Genomic DNA, 21,417 nt, shown 5'->3' on the forward strand with positions numbered 1-21,417 from the left:
AATGAAGAAAAATATTATGAAACATTTAATAAAAAATATTTGTTTAATAAAGGACACATGGTTTTCGTACCCGGAAAAAGTACACAAACCCAACTGTTAGTCCACCGTGAGAACATATTCAAAAATATGAAAAGCGGAAATGAAACAGATGTGTTTATTTAGACTTTGCAAAAGCTTTTGATAAAGTAGACCATAATATATTAGCGAAGAAAATTAGAAAACACAATATCGTGGATAAAGTTAGGAAGATGGTTTAAAAGAATTTGTTTTTACACAACAGAAAACAGATTAGTTATTGCAAACGACGAGAAAATCGGATGAAGCCAAGGTAATATCCGGTGTGCCGCAAGGTACGGTGTTAACTGCAATACTGTTTGTTATTATGATTGAAGACATAGACAATAATGTTAAGGATTCGGTATGAGTAGTTTCGCAGATGACACAAGAATAAGTAGAGAAATTACTTGTGATGAAGATAGGAACGCTCTACAAAGAGACCTTAACAAAGTATATGATTGGGCAGAGGTAAATAGGATGGTATTTAACTCTGATAAATTTGAATCAATAAATTATGGAGACAGAGAAAGAAAGCTATATGCATATAAGGGACCTAATAATGAGACAATCACAAATAAGGAAGCAGTTAAAGACCTTGGTGTGATGATGAATGGAACATGTTATGCAATGATCAAATAGCATCTGTTGGCAAAATGTAAAGCAAAAATGGGAATGTTACGGCACTTCAAAACAAGAAAAGCTGAACACATGATTATGCTTTATAAAACATATGTTTGTAGTCCACTTGAATATTGCAATATGATATGGTACCACACTATCAAAAGGATATTGCACAAATAGAGATGTACAAAGGTCCTTTACAGCTAGAATAGAAGAAGTTAAAGACCTTGACTACTGGGAAAGACTACAATTCTTAAAATTATATAGTCTAGAAAGGAGAAAGAACGCTACATGATAATTCAGCATGGAAACAGATAGAAGGAATAGCAGAAAATATCATGGAACTAAAAATATCAGAAAGAGCAAGCAGAGGTAGATTAATAGTGCCCAAAACTATACCAGGTAAAAATAAGGAAAGCACACAGGACATTAATCCACTACGCACCAGCATCGATAATGCAGCGTCTATTCAATGCGTTGCCAGCTCATCTGAGGAATATATCAGGAGTGATGCGTAGATGTGTTTAAGAATAAGCTCGACAAATATCTAACTGCATCCCAGACCATCCAAGATTGGAAGATGCAAAATATACCGGAAGATGTACTAGCAACTCTCTGGTAGACATTAGAGGTGCCTCACACTGAGGGACCTGGGGCAACCCGAACAAGATGTAAGGTCTGTAAGGTCTGTAAGGTCTCATCTCTCACACCCATAGGTCAGTTGTTCAAGAAGGAAAGATTCTTGGTTCATTTTTTGTTCTAGATCATAGAACTTAACTTAGACCAACACATGTATGCTTGTACACACACGCGCGCACACACACACACACACACATATATAGTATGTATATATAATGTATATTCATACCTACCTATGTATATATATGTATAAAACACACACACACTACTATACAAATATATATATATATATATCATATATATAGATATATATATATATATAGATATGATATATAGATATATATATCTATATATCTATATATATATATATATCTATATATAGATATATATCTATCTACTATATATTATAGATAGATATATATATATATCATATATATATATATATATATCTATATATATATATATATATATATATAGATATATAGATATATATATATATATATATATATATATATATATATATATATATATATATATATATATACATATTGGATTAGGGAGACGCGTTCTGTCTTTCATCCATTTATTAGCGCCGACGTTTCGTATCAGCTTGATACATTTTCCAGGCTGAAACGATACACATCAATTGCGTATTATTATTATTATTATTATTATTATTATTATTATTATTATTATTATTATTATTATTATTATTATTATTATATATTTTTCTATTATTATCATTATTATTTTTTAACTAATTTGTTTTTCTGTATTTGCTCCTAGCCCTTTCACTGTTATTCTGTGTTTCTGTTTTTTACTCTGTTTTTATTCCTAATTTATTAAAAGGTTTTTAATTTTGGTGTTGGTAAACATGTGTGTATCTTTTTACTTATACGCAATTGATGTGTAATCGTTTCAGCCTGGAAAATGTATCAAGCTGATACGAAACGTCGGCGCTAATAAATGGATGAAAGACAGAACGCGTCTCCCTACTCCAATATGTCTATCCCTGAGTGATTGCTCCTGTCTCCATACTTATATATATATATATATATATATATATATATATATATATATATATACATCATACATACATATATATAATATACCATAATTAGCACAAAAAAGCATACACGAAGTAATTCCCCACCTAACTGAAATACAGCCCTAGTTAAAATAACATTCTCTCTCTATTTCTTGTGTGTGTGTGTGTTGTGTTTGTTTGTTTGTGTGTGGTCTGTCTGCCTCTGTTTTACGGTAATCGGTGTTTACTGACAAAAGTTCACATAGTAAATACCTTGAGTCCGTTTACATAAACGCCGGCGGTGAGAGGTCAACAGCTGATGCAATGTAAGCAAGCCATAGAGAGATATTGTTTTTTGATAAGACGGAAAAACAATAGAGATATGAAAAGAAAACTTCCAAAGCGAAAGTACAACTTGAATAGAGCCGAAGAATTGAGAGAAAAGGGGAGATGTCTTAGAAACATGAAGATAAATAAATGAAGGAAATGGCCATGAGCTGATGTTAATAACGATTAGTAAGGTTAGTGATATTGAGAGTATAGTGACATTGCACTACTCCTGGAATAGCGGAAAATAGAGGCAAAGAAAGGCGCCGACTTTGCGATGCATATCTAACATGGTATACATTTGGACGGAGTCATGATCTCTCTCTCTCTCTCTCTCTCTCTCTCTCTCTCTTAGTGACTTATTACGGTTTGATCAATCAACGAGTGCATAGATAATTGCATAGCGCCTCTACAGATACCCTCTGGATTTTCATGAACGGCCTATATACTGGTCCCTTTCTCTTCATTTTAGGATACGGCACGATTCTTCGGCTGTGATCAGAAAGAAGTACGAGATGCATCACGATATGAGAGAGAGAGAGAGAGAGAAGAGAGAGAGAGAGAGGAGAGAGAGGTGGTGGGGGCTTTGCTATTTAAGGAATTTTTGTTAAGTGTAAGACACGGCGATTGCTGAAAAAAAAAAACAAAAAAAAAATGAGAGTAACAATGTCTTTGGTGAGCGTTAAAACTGAGATATTAACGAAATTTCTTCAATAAGCGTTCACTGTGTATGATATATGATGCGTATCGTTATATACGATGTTAATTAGTCTACTAGATTCACATCACCGTGGTATCTGATGTTTAGCCCAGTCCCTTACGACGCTCCTGATTGGTTGTTGATTAGCCCATCACAGGGCTGGACACTCTGAGTTCACATAGGCAAGATGTATGTTCCACCTCTTCCTGAGGGATACATATTTTTCAAAAGTGTCTCTCAGGAGAGGTGGAACATACATCCCGCCTATGTGAACTCTCGGGAAAGACTGAGAGTTTTCCAGCCCTGTGACTGGCTTATCAACAGCCAATCAGGAGCGTCGCAAGGGACGACCTTGACATTAGATGCAGGTTGATGTGAATCTACTACAGTACCATTCTTACAGTCAGATATTCAAATAACGAAGTAGAAGAGAATACATAATCCTAAACCAAATGCACTTTTGATTTTTTTAGGCTTCGATGGAACTTACTTCCGCTTCCATCAGTTTTCTAAGTTTACCGTGAATTTTTAGTGATAATCCAATCCTAGAATAAGAGGCTACGGTGAAACAAGCACTGTGGATATAATATGAGTCTCCCTTTCATGTAGTATACTTGTGACCGACTTTTTGAGATTTCAGCCAAATGGACCGACCGAACCTAATGCCATTTTCGAGTCCAAGGGAAAAATAAATAAATAATAAATAAATAAATAAATACATAAATAAAATAAATATAAAATAAAAATACAGAAAACGAAGAGACAAAAGGAAAACTAAGAATAAGGGTCGGGATTACATCCCAGCCCTAGGAGAGCTGTTAATCACTCAGTGGTCTGGTTAAACTAAGGTATACTTAACTTTTACATGATGTGTGGTTTATAGATCTCGTACTCCTGAACTACGCCATTTACTTAGTGTCGCAGACATCAAAGGGCCACAAAAGCAACTAATCTTGTGGACGTTCGAGGTGTGTGTGTGTGTGTGTTTGTCACCTGGTTATGGCAGGCTGACCTGTGAAGGTTCCGTAGAAGTTCAAAGCAAACTGACCATTATGCACCTTCTTAAATGTCTTCTTTTTATAAGTTTTCCTTCCCCATCATCTGTTCCAGCAATTCTGACATGTGGGAATGTTTCCACTCTTGTCTCAGCATCTGCGTTTGTTCTGTTGATCGATATCTCAAGAATGATGAACGTTCGTGATGGATCTGGATGAAAGCATTAATCGGGAATTCCTAACCACATGATAATGACTTTTGGTTGCTAGCAATGGAGTGTTCAGAATTTGCCACCATGAAAACTAAATTGTTTTTTTTTTTTATTAATATTTCCCACCCTGCCAACGTGGTGGAATCAAGAGGAATTTCCTTCTGGTGATTAGAAATGAATTTCTCGATATAACGTAGTTCGGATCCCACAATAACTTGTAAGTCCAGTTGTTAGTTAACCAAATTGATTCCTAGCCACGTAAAAATATCTAATCCTTCGGGCCAGCCCAATAGGAGAGCTGTTAATCAGCTCAGTGGTCCCAGTTAAACTATGATATACTTAACTTCTATTATCAATTTAAAATTTCACTTGCTTTACGAGATAAAATGAAGTACGTTTGAGGAAATGACATCCATTTATAGATTCCTCCATTGCGTAGTTAATGGAGGTATGTTCACTGCTGATAGCAATTATTATTGTTGTTGTTTTTGCTACTGGTAATATTTTATCTTGCAAATTTACCTTATTTTACTTTGTTCAAGCCCTTATAACTTACCATAGTCACAATAAAAAAGTTTGAATGTTTTTTTTTTCCTTATTTATTGTGGCCTGGCAACCTACCGTTACTAGTAGGTTGTGAGGGGAGGAACATCAGGCTGTGGCTATTGGAAAATAATGTAAACAAGATACCGTACACCTTAATCTGGATACGGAGACATATTCTAACATATGAAACTGGGGTTAAGTCATAACATAACATAAGGTAATCAATTAAGTCGTTGATGTGTTAGTCAAGTTGCAAGTAAAAGGATTTATCCATCTGCTGGGAAGAACACGATAAGTCTTTCCACCATAAGTATCTTTAGCAAAAATAATCTAACTGCTCTGATAACACCTGAATGAATTTTATTTTTCTCTCTGCTTCCAGACACAACGACCTCCCGTGGAACCTTCGCATGTTCCTCCACAACAAGCTGCATTCCTTCAACCTCTCCGCTGACTCACCGAGGAGAAGCCGTGGCGGTAAGTGCTCTCCCTTCCCACACCGATCTGCCCAGGCTGCGGAGAGGGCATGTGGCAGCTCAGGTAAGACGATCGAGATTAGGGCTGCATTTATGTGTGCGTGTGTGTGTTCGGTTGTTTGTTAGTGCGCATGTGTTGTAAATTTACATGACCACTTCCGTTCGTTGCATAGCAACGGAAATCGTGTCCAATTGTTCAACAATTTGCTATGTGACTGCAAGCGCCTGCCATTGTGTACGTACTTGTACGTACTTGATGCACTTTCCTGTTTAAACTGACTCTTTCCACTTTGTTCGTTTCTTATGTGGTTGTGCGTCTTTTTTGTTCACTTGTATGTTTACACTGACCATATCGTTGCTCTAAGCATAAAACGTTCGTAAGTTCAACTAATTATTCTACTATCGCAGTATGCGTGTGGCTACGTATACGTATGCGATGCAACTCCAGTCTGCATTTACTGTGCCCTTGCATTTGTTATTTAGCAAATAAGGAGTTTGGGGGTGAGTGAGGGGAAGACAATTTCCGTTAATTATTGTGCTAATCACTATCACATATCTACTACAGAGTATATTGTCATATTGTCATCTTAGCCCTATATAATATCTTACACTCCTCTACACATATTCTACGAAAACTTACAAACTGATCAAGCTGAAAAAATCTCCTTTTCTTTAAAGTAACTAATATTGTTTAAAATACGATGTCTTAAACCAATCGAAATATAGCCGCGGTTATTCAGCAGCTCAAGGAAAATTGTCTTTCAAACCCTAGTTGAGTCACTGCCGTTTGAAACATCTGTACCTTGATCCCCCCCACCCGCCACACACAAAAAAAAATCTTCAGGACAATTAGTCTTTGATGTAAAGTTTTGGCTAAAAACAGGCAATATATAAGTCCCAGTAATCGAGTCCTAACTGTTCGCTTTATCACTCGTATAATTAGGATTATTTTCTTTGAAAACATAAAATTGCTGGCATTGGATACACATTTAGAGATGAATTTCCTGACGTGCAATTAATTACAATAGCAGTCTTGCTTTATACGCAGCCTTCATGGAATAAAAATGCGTCAAGACACTTAATTGGTCGCATAGATGTACAGAAGGGTTGCATGTTAAACTCCGATTGCATTTTAACCATGAAATACCAAGCCAAGGAAACGCAACTCTACACGAAGCACATAAGTGTATTTTGCCCTAAAAACAGCATTCCAAGCACCAGGTCTATGCCAATCTGCACATCTCAAAGTATGTGTCACTGTGCAAGAAGATGCCTAGTTCAAGTTATTTATCATTTAGTTCGCGTGTCACGCGTACTTTACCTTTTAAGTTGCCCGTCGAATACATTTTACTTTCCAGTAACGTGCCTAGAGAATGTTACCATACATGCAGTAGTCCAAGTGGGTGTTATGATTATTAATAAAAGAAATTAGTATTCTCGTTCTGATAAAGCAAGATTTATTACCAGCAATTTTTATCTAAATATATAAAGAAGAAAAAAAAAAACAAGAAAAATGAACACGTGAACTGACCAGGTTTCAAACCGAAAATTTTCTAGTTGCTAAGCTGACAGAAAGAGAAAGAATTTTAAACCTCAAAATCCATTTAGTTGCTATTCATTACCTTACAAACGGCATAACACAAACCATTTTTACCGTACAACAAGATCGCCAATTGCATCTTACCATACATACCAAGAGAGGGAATGTTACTCATCACATAGCATAATGCATATTATGCCAGGGCATAATAAGCATAATGCATATTATGCCAGGGCATAATAAAAAAAAGATTAAGTTAAATAATGTTACACTTCAAAATACCAAGTACGCTTCGCCCATCGAATAACAACTAACCAGGCAATATTTTATCTCACTTTATAAAAGCGAATCAAAACGTTGTTATATAAGCGTTGCCGAGTCTTGAATACCTTATTCACACGGGAATAATAATTCATAGGAGTGTGACTGTGGTTGAAACGGGATAGGCAATTTCGTAATGGTTCTCAGGGGCACCTCTCTCTCTCTCTCTCTCTCTCTCTCTCTCTCTCTCTCTCTCTCTCTCTCTCTCTTAGAATGTAAGAATCAGGTCTCTTTATCACGGCAAGTGCTTTCTTGTCAGGCGAGAGCGTTTCGCGAATGATTTGCAACCCGCAAGTATGTTTCGTGCGGGACCATTCATAATTAATAGCCAACTGATAAATCTTTCAAAATGTGGTGTTTTTATTCGAATGAATGAATCACGTTCAGACCCCAAAGGCAACGCTAGTTCATTGCAAGGAGTGACTAACGTCTTTTCCTCTTCTTGAAAACTAAGGTTTTTATTTTTTTTTATTTTTGAAGCGATCGAAAATTCAGGTGAGATAAGGATCAAGGAATCATTATCTTGCAAAGTGAAGTTTAGCAGAATGGGATGACCTTATTTTGACAGAAGAAAACGGACAAGAGAAAATATTCAATGAAAATAATACGTGTAACATAAGACACGAATCAACAAGCAAATAAAAACATACATCATTAAACCGCACATGTAAGAAATACCAGCATATTGATGCGAAGCGCTTTCAAGGATATCAGCTTCTGAGCTTCGAAGCGCCGATGTCAATATTAAATTTTCTTGATCACCTGGAACCTGCCAGGCAAAAAATATGGTTTATTTAGAAAAAGGCAAATTTCACTGGAAAATGCCTTTTACTGTAATCATCAACAGCGATCATTACGGTCGTCGATGTAGCACAAGTATGACAACATCTTACATAATACATTTCGAATTCCACGAATTACACGGAAACAGTAATCGTTCGTTTGCATTCCCCCCCCTCTCTCTCTCTCTCTCTCTCTCTCTCTGATTTTCTCTTTACGTGGAGACTTGAATGGTTTCCATTTGTGGGTGATAATGAGCAACAAAAGACGAAACAGGGAATGAGATAGTGATGGAGGATCTTTGAAATGAGATGGCACTAACTCGTGAAGACATCCATTAACGGTGATAGAGGAAATTATTATGGAAATTAATCCTTCTGGAATGGAAAAAAAAAGTCCTCAAGCTCTTTCTCTGTGGGGTTTCCCACACAATTGCACTCTCTCTCTCTCTCTCTGTTTCTTTCTATTAACGTTTTAAAGAGAAAGAGAGAGAGAGAGAGAGAGAGAGAGAGAGAGAGAGAGAGAGAGAAGAATTTAGCTCTCCTTTAAACAATTACTTGATTGAGGAGCTTTCAAGAAGTACATAACATACGAAAGGGCCACATAAAGAAAGCAATCTCACAAAAAAAATCCGAAGGGGCCAGAGAGAGAGAGAGAGTTAAGTACACAAAAACAATCCGGGAGGGAGCCTCCTCCAAAAAGTTAAGAGGAAAATGGAAGGAGCAATTAAATAAATAAATAATAAGGCGAAAGAGGAATTCTCTAAACTCCTGGAAAATGCATGCGAGTCACTCTCTCTCCCTCTAACTTTTGCGGAATAAAGTTGACACGAAGCCCTGGTGTCCTTCGGTTCCTTTCCAGGCAGGGGGGGGGTAAAAAAAGGGGGCGGGGGTGGGGGGGGAGGGGAGAGGGCAAAGGTGGATAAGGAAGTGGAGGAAAAGGAGCAGCAGGGGTAGAGGAATGAGGAGGGAAGGGATTTTCCTCAGTTCTCAGAGATGCGTAAGAGAGGGGAAGGAAAACCGATAAAACAGTGCCTGAGTAAGATGATTACTGAAATGCAATGGGGATCGAATGACTGACGAATAAACAAGGGTAATTGACGACGGACAAGAAAACGAAGAATAAAGATTAGAAGCAGATTGGAAATTGAGAGATAAGCACAAATTGTTGACTGGCGTACATGAACCTTGCGTTGCAAAAAGGAAGGAGAGGGCGTAGAGGAAGTGGACAGCAAGAGATAAAAATGGATGTAAAGAAATTAGAATGAGATATGTTAGATTGAATCAGTATACAAATCAATCCGGTTAGTTGATATTCCTCGTTGTTTTCTATCTCTTAAACAAAATATACATCATGACACTTCTTGAAGTCGTTATCAGCTCCTAAACTCCAAATTGTAAGGAAAAGCGATTGGTTTATAACTAACCTATCGTTCAAAATGTAAAGGAAGAGAGGCGTAGAGTAAGTGAACAGCAGGTGATAGCAACAGCTGGAAAGAAATTAAAATGACGGACGTTAAATGGATTCAGTATCTTTTAACATGGTGTAAACGTCAACCCAGTTACCTTATATTCCTCTTTGTGTTACACACACACACTCACACATTTAATATATATATAAATGGATGAATGTATGCATGTGTTTTTGCGCCATACACATGCGCGCTGAGCAATTTCAACAAGATTTGATATACATAATTATAACTTAGCATGGAGAAAGACTACTGTAAGGGAGCTGGGTGGGAAAGGGGTGAAATAAAAAAAACCGAAAACAACAGATATTAAGTACCTAATCCATAGTCTTTGAGGTCGCTGAGATTAATAGTGACACTCCTGATGCCTTTCAAGTTCATGTTTTGCCCCAATAGGGAGGGGGTGGGAGGGGGGTGAAATGCAAAAATAACAGAAAGCGACAGATATTAGCGTGTAATCCATAGTTTTCGAGGCCACTGAGATGAATAGTGACACTCCCGTTGCCATTCAAGTCCAACTTAGACCTGATAGGAAGGAGGAGTGAGAAGGGGTGAGAAGGGGTGACATATAAAAATAACAACTACAGATATTACTACCTAATCCATAGCTTTTGAGGGCACTGAGATGAATAATGACACTTCTGATGTCCTTTAAGTCTAAGTTCAGTCTCAATAGGTAAAGGAGGATGAGACGAGGGTGGGAAGGGGATGACATGTATTATTGTCTAATTTATAGTTTTCAAGGTCGGCGAGATGAATAGTGATACGTCCGATGTCCTTTAAGTCGAAGTTTATCCCTGATAGAAAGAGGGCGTGAGAAGGGGGAATCTAAAAACAACCGAAAACTGCAGATATTACTTTCTAATCCATAGCTTTTGAGGTTGCTGAGATGAACAGTTGACACTCCTGATGCCCTTGAAGTCCACCTTCAGCCCCAGTAGGAAGGTGGGTGAGAAGGGGTAAGAAATGAAAGGTAAAAAATGATATATATTGAGTGTTGAATTCATAGTTTTTGATATCGCTGGGATGAACAGACACACTCCCAGTGCCCTTCAAGTCCAAGTTCAGCCCCAGTAGACATAGTGGTGAAAAGTCGTGATACATAAAAAGTAAAAAATGTAACTATGTTAACAGGAAAGAGAGAGAGAGAGAGAGAGTTTATCGATTGTCATTTAGAGTTTCCTGGGCAGCGCCGGGTTGGTCAGCTAGTACATATGTAAGTGTTTACATAATAAAAAAAATATGGAATGTTAGTCCATATATATAAAAGATTGCTTGCAGGAATGTGATCAGACTAGAGACGCTAAAGATGACGTATACAATAAGTATGTAAGCTAAGATAACATGCCGTCACCTGTAGTCATTCAATTGTTTATAAAACATTAGTCCAAGCTCCCCTGCTTGAGACAACTACCCCGACCTATTATTCAAACGGCCTACGTGATCTGTAGCGTGTCTCATTCGATTGTGTGTTCGTATGAAACTATGTCATCTGATAGTATGTTCATATGTTCGAACTACTGTCTGTTCCTTCATAACTTGTAACAGAGATGGTAGACAGGCAGAACAGAGTTAGCTATCGTCATTAGAAGACCTGTACCTCTTTACCTAAGCTTTATCATGTAGAGGAATAGGATTAGCCATCATCATTGGCAGAAGCGATCAAGCTATCGTCAAATAGAAAGGAACCTTGTTACGATCATACCTGATCTTCATCATGTAAAACTTCAGAAGAATATACTATTTTTATACCTTGTGTTTTCTACAAGAACCTCACCGAACCATGTAGTTTAACACATCGTCGTAAAGATAATACCGACTTCGTAACGTGATCTACAAAACCCCAGACACTCCATTGAAGATGGAAGTGCAATACCAACCGACTTAGCGTATAGATTATCGCTAGTCTCAACATTACCTCATAGGGCGCCTTATCATACAGGCACAGCCCTAATATTGGTGGCCAGCGGACCAGAAGAACTCTACAACGTCCTACGAAGAAAAAAACCAGAATAATAAATCATGTATCATAAGAAGTCAACGACGACGGAAGCAGCAGATTCTTCAAGCAACCTAGTATCATCATTAGTGAGCGACTTCAGAAAACAACAAGATTCGTCAAGCAACTTAGTATCATCGTTAGTGAATAACTTCAAGAAACAAAACCGACGTGTCCTTTTTCCTACGACAACGCAAGCTTCGTCTCATTAGAATCATTCAAGAAAACATCGTTAGTGAGCGTTTCCGGCACTCCAAGAAACAAACCGAACGCGTCTGCAGCATCGGATTTTTCAAGGGCTCGAATCATCGAAACAACGCGCACGGGGGAAACTGAAGCCAAACCAGGTCGTCCGCTAAATAGAGAAGGAGGACCAACCGGCCGTGTGTCGTTATCGGAACACCGTGACTTCCCACAAAAGCAAGCTAAGTACAATTTTTTATTCATTTGGAGTAACTTTGAGTGTTTCCTTTGCAGGTCGAATTTCGTTATTCCTGTGGCTGAAGTTACGAGACATTCTTAATCTTACTTTTTTACAGAAATTATCTACATCATTGAGATTTCGCTACTGCGAGTTTTATCTTTGAGTGTCTGTTTCCAGAAGTTCTACTGAAATATCATAATCATATACTATGTTAATTTTATCATTTTGGGTGATTATTAAATCCCTTACGTAACAAATCATATTAAACAGTGAATATGCGTTTACGCAGTGGACGTCTGTATTTATACAGATGCATGGATAGGGTCGTTAAGCACCGTAGTGATTAGAAAACACACAAAAAACAAGTGGAACACCCGTACAAATCTATATAAATTAGAGGTAACACTATTTCGGGTCATGACAATAAATGCTCCTTTGCAAGTCCCGATCGCAGTTTTAGCCTTGAGTTTTTTGAGTTATATAAAATATCGAACCTCAATGACTCAACTCAACTTTAAAAATATGGCTGGATTGCAAGGAATAACATGTCTGTAAAAAACTTTCATCAGGCTAAATGCGCTGACCAGGATCCCTCACTATTTCAAATTTTAGCAACGAATGAAGTACAAACAGTTAAGATTGAATGCAGTAGAGATAACTCGTCTTAATTAGTAATCGCTCAGTTCCTAATAGTTAGTCATTCATTGCTTTATACGTAACCAGCAACGTAATGCTAAAAACACACAATATGTTGCCGATGGTAATAAAGAGAAGGATCCTAATTATTACAAAAAGAAATAGAAACAGTAGCCCGTTCAGAATCAAACAAGCAAACTCGGTGACTGTGTCACCTAGTCAAGCGGTCAAGGTTAGTCAAAAAACTGCCGAAGTGTTCAAAGCATAGCAAATTCCACACAATAAGCGACTCTAGCAGAGTGGGGAAAAGCGATGTTGGTTCATACCAATATCTTTTTGAATTAAAAAGGATTTTTCCTATGAAACACACGACCGTATAAGTAATCAGAGCAGGTTTTCGTTTTTTTTTTTAATACATAAGTTATAATAAATACTGGTGGATTAAGCCCAACTGTACGCGCCGTAAAAATTAGAATATCTTGTTTTATTTCTTTAATACACGTAATATCTTGTATTTACGGACTCACCGTCTGTTGTTCGAACTTCCCTAATGAGAAGTCCGGATAAGCGAGCGTTTACAGATACCTCTATAGTTATAAAAAACGTTGATCTGTATGTAGTGTAATTGTAAGATCCATCTAGGGGTATACAAAATATTATCTTACATCCTGCAAAATAAGGCGTGTTTATCAAAGGAAAATCCTATAAACCTTCAAACATATTAAAATCCGTTTGAACAAAAATGAGACAGTTAATCAAATAATAACTTATATAAAGGAACTATACATTTGTCTCATAAATCGTAACATTGTTCAAATGACCCAACAGAATTCTCCCACAACCGCAGTCGTACTTTGCACGCAAAAATCTCGAGAAGCATGCACCCTCGAATGTCTTAGTGCGTGTAAAAAGACTTTTGCTGGGAAATGAAATTTTAATCCTTCCCGACACTCTGAAATATAACGATTTCCGCGAACAAAGCCCTAAAAGTATACATATCGTGGATACGGAAGTTATAAATATCGCATTTTTTTATTGTTGCTAATTTTTAATCACGCCCAACCAGTCGTGGATGAATCTCTCTGATAATCTATCTAAAGTAATATCCGTAAAGTCATTCAAGCGCAAGGTGATTCAGCAGAAATTTTTTTTATCTTTTACCTGAATACCAGGAAGTTTCTCCACTAGCGAGTGATCTCTGGGAAAAAAACGGATATAATTTAACACAAAATACGGTCTAAGGACAAACATTAAGCTATATACGTACCTTCGTGTAGACTTTCAATGAAATTTCAAAATAGAGATAAATGACGAAGTTGAAAAATGTTAGTAATAGGAGCCATTAGGAAATCAAATAAGCCCATATAATTTTTCCCTCAAATGTCATGCCATAAAAGATCGGACTTGGCGTATCTGCGTAGATTCTGTCGCTTAAACAAGGAAACGACTTCCGATAGTTTCCAGTGCGATGTACCGACGACATCTTATCTCTGTTAGGTTAGAATAAATTTTTTTCACCAACTTGGACTTGCTTGAGGGCTTTTACCTGATACCATTACCTAGGTGATTGTACCTCATATACCGTTTTCAGCACACTCCGGGGACATTATCATTTTTACGTATGCCTCGGCTTACGTTGCGCCCCAAATTACAATATAGTGTTTGGAGACTTTTAGGGGATAACCTACATGCCTATATGGATGATCTTGTAATCTTTTCTAATACCTTAGAAGTACATTCACATAAAGTAGAGCTAGTGCTACAGAGACAAAGACAAATAATCTCAGAGTAAAATATCTAAATGTGAGTTTTTAAAAAACCGAACATGTTTATCTAGGTTTTATGTGTCTGGTCAAGGTCTTAAAAGTAGTCCATGGTAAGGTGTCGGCTATTCATAACTTTCCGGTACTGATTAACGTAAAAGGGGGATACAGCACTTTTGCGCTGTAGTGGGTATTACAATCGTATGTAAATATGTAACTCTTCAATCATGACAGCTCCTTTAACAGATCTTACGAAGAAGAGCGTAGATTTATTATGGTCTGAAAAGCATCAACAGGCGTTCGATATCTTAAAAGCGGAAAATGCAGCTTACCTAACTTAAAAATCCCTGATTTAAATAAGGAATTTTTTTTTATTGCAACAGACGCCTCAGACCAAGGGTAAGAGGATACTACTTCAGTAATATGATAAACAGTTCTTCCCTATAGCTTTTTATTCACGTAAACTAAAGCCCTCTGAAAGTAAATATGCAGTAATAGGCAAGGAAGGGCTAGGTATCTTTAACTCACTAGTACATCTTAAGTTCATAATCTATGGCTATCCTGATAAAGTCCTTACTGAACATGAGTCCTTTACCGAGTTTTTTCAAAGGCTTTAATCACAGTCCAAAAGGAACTCGGTGACAAATGATCATTCAGGTCTTTGGAGCCAAGATAAGATATCTACCTGGGAAAGCAATAATCATAGCTGACGCATTATCCCGCAATCCCGCACCATACAGCAAAGAACCATTAATTAGACTAAAAGATATAGAAACATCCGTACCTATTGTTAAAACCGTATCTAAACAAGAAAATTCCTTAACCCAAGAGATCGCGAGCATTGAATATCTGAGTCGGAGCGCAGAACTGTTACAAACTGAACAAAGCAAGAGTCAACAGACATGACCCAAACAATAAACACTTCAGACGGAAACAGAGTCAGCAGCAATAAACACCAAACAATAAACACTTCGAAACGGAAACAGGGTCAGTGGGCTAGGCAAAAAACCAATAAACACTTTCGAGCAGAAACCCTAAAGCAAAAATATATTTAAAGTATGTGTATCAGAATAATGTAATCAAATGTAATATTATATGTAGGTCTGTGACGAGGAAAACCCGAAGAACACAGCAGATGACTAACGACCAGGTATTAGTAATAATCTCTTTCATACCAATCGTCATAAACTGGTTGCATTCCGTCATCCAGGGTTCCCTACTATGTCACAGAAAGCCAAATCACTATTTTACTGGCCTACAATGTTTACAGATATAAAAAGCACATAACTGATTGTAACACGTGTCATGAAGACAAGGGACACACTAAGACACCTGTCAGTTAAGGGCCTATCCTGTGCCAAATCAATCCTTGAAAGAATATACGTAGAATTATTAACAGAATTACGAGTCTGACAGAGGGAATAAACACTTCTTAGTGTTAATAGTTCCTTGACACGTTATATAGAATTAATAGCACTAAAAACAAACACCGAAATTGAGTGCGTTAGGAATATTTATGAGTGCTAAATCAGTAAATATGGAATTCAACACATAATAATCTGTGGCTCGGGTGGTGTAAATCAATAATAATCTCCTTAACACGTTGTGTGAATTCCTTTCCATTAAGAAAACCAATAATATATTTTATCACCCAGAGTCAATCGGTTTGGTAGAATAACGGATAATTAAATAGGAAGTGTCAATGTCTTACGAGTTACAACTCGTGATGTTGGATCCGAACTGGATTATAGCGGTTCTCGCGGTTTTAAATACCTTTATCATTGATATCTTGTATCTATAGAATTGATGCCGCAAGTAGCCTTATACGGTACGCCGCTAGAACACTTTTCCACATATTCAAGCCAACCATTAATTTATCAAAGATATATAAAAAAAATATATATAAATAAATAAATATAAAAAAATAAAATAAATATGGATACAAGTGGAGTCAATATAATACACTCCGTAAGAAGTCGGAAGGGTTACAAATTATAATAAAAAAGGAATCACGATAATATCAATAAGCAAAACGTAACCATTAAATATCCAAATATATATGCGTAAAGATTTGAACTCTAACTTAACGCTTTAGTAATGACAAATAAGCTAAAAGTTCAAACACATATCAAAACCTACTGACATATTGTCTGTCCCGGTGATTTATATTCGTAGTCAATGAAAAAAAAAATTAAATAAATAAATAAATAAATACAATAAATAAACTAATTAAATAAATAAAATAAATAAAATAAAATAAAAGAGATTTTAAAGTCAGGAAGTCTAGAAGTGAAAATGTTATCTATGAAATAATCCTATATGAATCTTATACAGGGCTAATAATATATATAGAATTTGTATGGAAACCTTTTTCATATAGTTTGAATAAGGAATATTTATTTAACATAATGCCAACATGAAACTAATATATTGTTCAATTTTGGTACTGTTGTTTTTTTTTTTTTTCAGACATTCTTCTCATGCGGGTGGAGAATTAAAACACTAAAATATCATTTGAAAATACTAAAGTCGTATCTCTTACAGCAAGTAACGTAACTCTTAGCTGGCTGAGAGCAATCTCCTGCCAAGTGACGACGTCATCATTGCCGTATCAGCATTTGTTCCTTTTAACCTCAATAATCTGCTTACACAGGCTTCATCTGTGTGTCGTCTCTGCTTGCAAAAGCAGATTGACTGGAGAAAGGAATGCTTAGTTCATGAACTTCACATGTGGTTCATAGGTCACATGACGGGCCACATAACATATTCTTATCCGTGTGTGTAATGCAATTAGTTAAGGACTTGTAATCATTTTAAAATTAATGAACAATATAAGCAAATAGAATTTCTATAACAACAAAATGAATTAATTTTTTTTTTCTGAACCTCATAGACATTTGGAAGTATCACGATATGAATATGAAATATTTACTTGCAACATTAGCCTATTACAATTCAAGTAAAACATTCATGGGAAAATGTCACATTTTCTTGGAAAACCCAAAGTTTATTTAGAAATTAGTTACATAGTGGGTTTTTTTCGTTGCATCTCCTACCTATTAATAAAGTTTAAAAAAAAAAAATTAACCTCAGAGGATGCGCACGAGAAAATTGAATATGAAACTTTTGTTAGGGCACATAGAATCATGATTAATATTCTCTTTGACTCTTATGTTGCCTGGCAATCTTACAAATAGCTCCGTTTCACACTTCTTTGTCTAGTAACTTACTACCAGTAATATCGAATTTTCTTTGGGATTCGTATTGAATATCTATTTATTTTTTATAATTATGGATATTTTTACAAGTCATCATAGACCTGGATAGGTTCACTCATTGTTAATGCCATGGATAAAAAAAGTTTGTACAGCGGATTCTTTTGAATTCCAAAATATCAGCGAATTCATGTGGGTTACGTCTGGTCTAAATGGCTCTCTCCCCTCCCCTGTATTTGGATGTCGTCTGAATTTACTTTGCCCTTGTGACAAGTATAATTTCACTTGCAGGCTGATTAATGGAACCTGTTACAGTATCCTGCAGTACGAGAGTTTCACATAGCAACTTCAAAAAATCGTTCGTCGCTGCGGATGACTACAGTCAAGTAACAACCGCCTACAATGTGAAAGGAATTTCATGGACTTCTTCGACCGACACCGTATCTCGTCGTTAATCTCGTTTTAATGCGGAATGCTCCGGTGGCTGTGGAAATCGACTACGAATGGGACATACTTCCGACAATTACGACCCGAAGGATATTCAACTCTACTTTGCTGGCGAAGGACTCGTGCTGGGATGATCTATTCATCGCGAACGTAATCGTGTAGCTTAGGATGCAGAGAATAAGTATGAGCGCAAAATAGAACGTTGGACCCGCCCAGGCAAATTTTCCCCTTGTTTTAACCATTGAAAAAGGCCGTTTCATTTGGCTAAAGGTGGTTGTCTGGAACTGTGTAATGGACGAAAAGTTGTTCGAAAGCTAGTTAAAAGTGTAGTAGTATAACCTCGGTCATGTATCCTATATATATAAAGTATCATGTATCCTATATATAATTGATCATAAATAACAGAGTCGAAATATATCTTTGCGTGTACGCAATAGGAATCTCTTATATAGATGATCATAAATAACGGAATCTAAATATATCTTTGCGTGTACGCAGTAGGAATCTATTTAAAGTGCACATATATTAATCATAATTATATGAATCCATATACCAATGTATAAACAAATCAGGTAGCCTATAATCAATCTGTTACCTTTTATCTTCCCAATATCTGCAGTTATATATGAGTTAGTATATTGATTAATGAATCAGAAATCAACGAATCAATCAGCATAAACATTAATAATTTTATCAATTCATATATGATATTTTTTATCAGTTAAAATATGATTTTTATCATGTTAATCTTCATTCTATGCAATTATCAGAGTACATTAGTATTTTCTGTAGCATAAGTATCTTAAAGAGATGAAGTGAAAAACTGTATCATTATATATATCATGTATCACATTATTACCAATCATCATTGATTTTACAATATTTTCATTTTACTTGTTTTATTACTGAATCAATTCATGTACACCATGAATTTTTATTTACTTATATATATATATTCACATAGTGTCTGTATCACACTCCTATAAGTCAAATGCAAGTCAAGTTTGAGTAATATTCAGTGGTTGGTTTTGGTAGCTGACCGAGCTAATGTAAGTGTTTACATAATAAAAATATGGAATGTTAGTCCATATATATAAAAGATTGCTTGCAGGAATGTGATCAGACTAGAGACGCTAAAGATGACGTATACAATAAGTATGTAAGCTAAGATAACATGCCGTCACCTGTAGTCATTCAATTGTTTATAAACATTAGTCCAAGCTCCCTGCTTGAGACAACTCCACCCCGACCTATTATTCAAACGGCCTACGTGATCTGTAGCGTGTCTCATTCGATTGTGTGTTCGTATGAAACTATGTCATCTGATAGTATGTTCATATGTTCGAACTACTGTCTGTTCCTTCATAACTTGTAACAGAGATGGTAGACAGGCAGAACAGAGTTAGCTATCGTCATTAGAAGACTGTACCTCTTTACCTAAGCTTTATCATGTAGAGGAATAGGATTAGCCATCATCATTGGCAGAAGCGATCAAGCTATCGTCATAGAAGACTTGTACGATCATACCTGATCTTCATCATGTAAAACTTCAGAAGAATATACTATTTTTATACCTTGTGTTTTCTACAAGAACCTCACCGAACCATGAGTTTAACACATCGTCGTAAAGATAATACCGACTTCGTAAGTGATCTACAAAACCCCAGACACTCCATTGAAGATGGAAGTGCAATACCAACCGACTTAGCGTATAGATTATCGCTAGTCTAACATTACCTCATAGGGCGCCTTATCATACAGGCACGAGCCCTAACACATATATATATTAGTTCAAGAAGAGATAGAACACAAAGCGGAATATCATGTAACTGGGCTGGCGTGCAAACCATGTTAAAATATATTGAATAAATTTAACATCTGCCATTTTAGTTTCTCTCTTTAAAGAGAACTTTTTACTGTCCTTATCAGCAGCTCCACACTCCAGAACTTTCAAGTTTCGCCTCTTTTCATGATATGAAGCATGGAGCCAATCGTTTCGACGATGCGATATTTTGAATATTCTGGACACGTTTGAAAAACTCGTGAGTGTCTGTTAATTCAACATTCCTGGGCAGAAGATTGCCATCGTAAAACACCGGAGGGCTCTGCATAACCCGAAGAGGTTTCTTCCGCCGGGTTCCTTAGAATTCGACTCCCGCATTTCGCTTGCAATTGCAAACACTTCCTTAACTCTCCCAGAAGAATGCAGGGGCTGCGGCAAGGTATCATTCCTTATTTACGCGCAATAAAACTGCAACTGCAGACTTGCAACCTTTTCCGGAGGTTTGCAGTGTTTGTTTTTCTCCTTTCTTTCTCGTAGACTCTCTCTCTCTCCACTCTGGGTTTTCGTAAACTTGGTGGCTCTCGGGGTCTATTGTGACCCACTGCTCCTTACTTAACACACATCCATCTCTTAAAGAGGATGATTTAACATATCCTTTCCTTTGCTGCTTTGCCTCTCTCTCTCTCTCTCTCTCTCTCTCTCTCTCTCTCTCTCTCTCTCTCTCTCTCTCGTAGGGCAGTGTTGCAGTACTAAGGCTCACTGGCGAGGGACCCCGTGCTGGATCCCCTAACTAAAAAAGGAAAGGAACGGAATGGGCTCGTTTATTCAAAAATCCATTATGTTTCTGTTAATCCAAGTAGTGAATTATGCAACTGGTTGTTTGTCAATTGTTAAGGTTCATTGGTAGGTGCATGGTAAGATAGTATGAAAGAAGAGACTGAAGAAATCAGACTTGATTGATCAATCTGTTAAACTGTACGCCAACATTATGAGATGGCCTCCGCGAGGTAAACCTCTCTCTCTCTCTCTCTCTCCCCAAGAAAAAGTAATTGTTTATTCGACTGCCTGCCTCGCCCCGAAACAAGCAAATGACCCGTGCCTTCTTCCCTTTGGCCCCTAATGGATCGCCTTGCGTAACAACTCCCTCCACCTGCCTCACGGGAGAGCAAAACAAGAAAGCCTAATGTACCCGGAACCATTTCATCCTGAGAGATTGCCAAAGACTGTCATTGCTCCATTAGGGAGATCGCTCCCGCGTCCCCCTGGTTTCGGAAACAACGTTGTTTTGTTTTCCCAAGCGGTTTGGAAGAGCAACTCCGGTTCATTGAGAATTCTGGTTGCAGATGGACAGAATTTGGTCTCGGTGTGATTCTGCCTGCTTTTCTTTTCATGGCTTGTCATCTTTATTTCTTTTTTTTAATAGGCGGGGATGGCGATT

General features: G+C 36.9%; 1 protein-coding gene across 2 annotated transcripts in view; it reads left to right on the forward strand.

Annotated features, from left to right (window-relative positions):
- Nucleotides 1-21,417, forward strand: part of LOC135195814 (dipeptidase 1-like) — a 154,945-nt gene that overhangs the window by 71,914 nt on the left and 61,614 nt on the right. The window contains exon 1 of one of the 2 annotated variants that reach the window (XM_064222300.1): nt 5,622-5,664. The exons of the other annotated variant lie outside the window; for it this stretch is intronic. The gene's annotated coding sequence lies outside the window, so the exon portion shown is untranslated. Of the gene's footprint in view, nt 1-5,621; nt 5,665-21,417 lie in introns of those variants that run through there. 2 annotated transcript variants of the gene reach the window in all.

The sequence above is a fragment of the Macrobrachium nipponense genome, chromosome 16 (genome assembly GCF_015104395.2).
Source record: "Macrobrachium nipponense isolate FS-2020 chromosome 16, ASM1510439v2, whole genome shotgun sequence".
In the NCBI taxonomy this organism is placed as follows: domain Eukaryota; kingdom Metazoa; phylum Arthropoda; class Malacostraca; order Decapoda; family Palaemonidae; genus Macrobrachium; species Macrobrachium nipponense.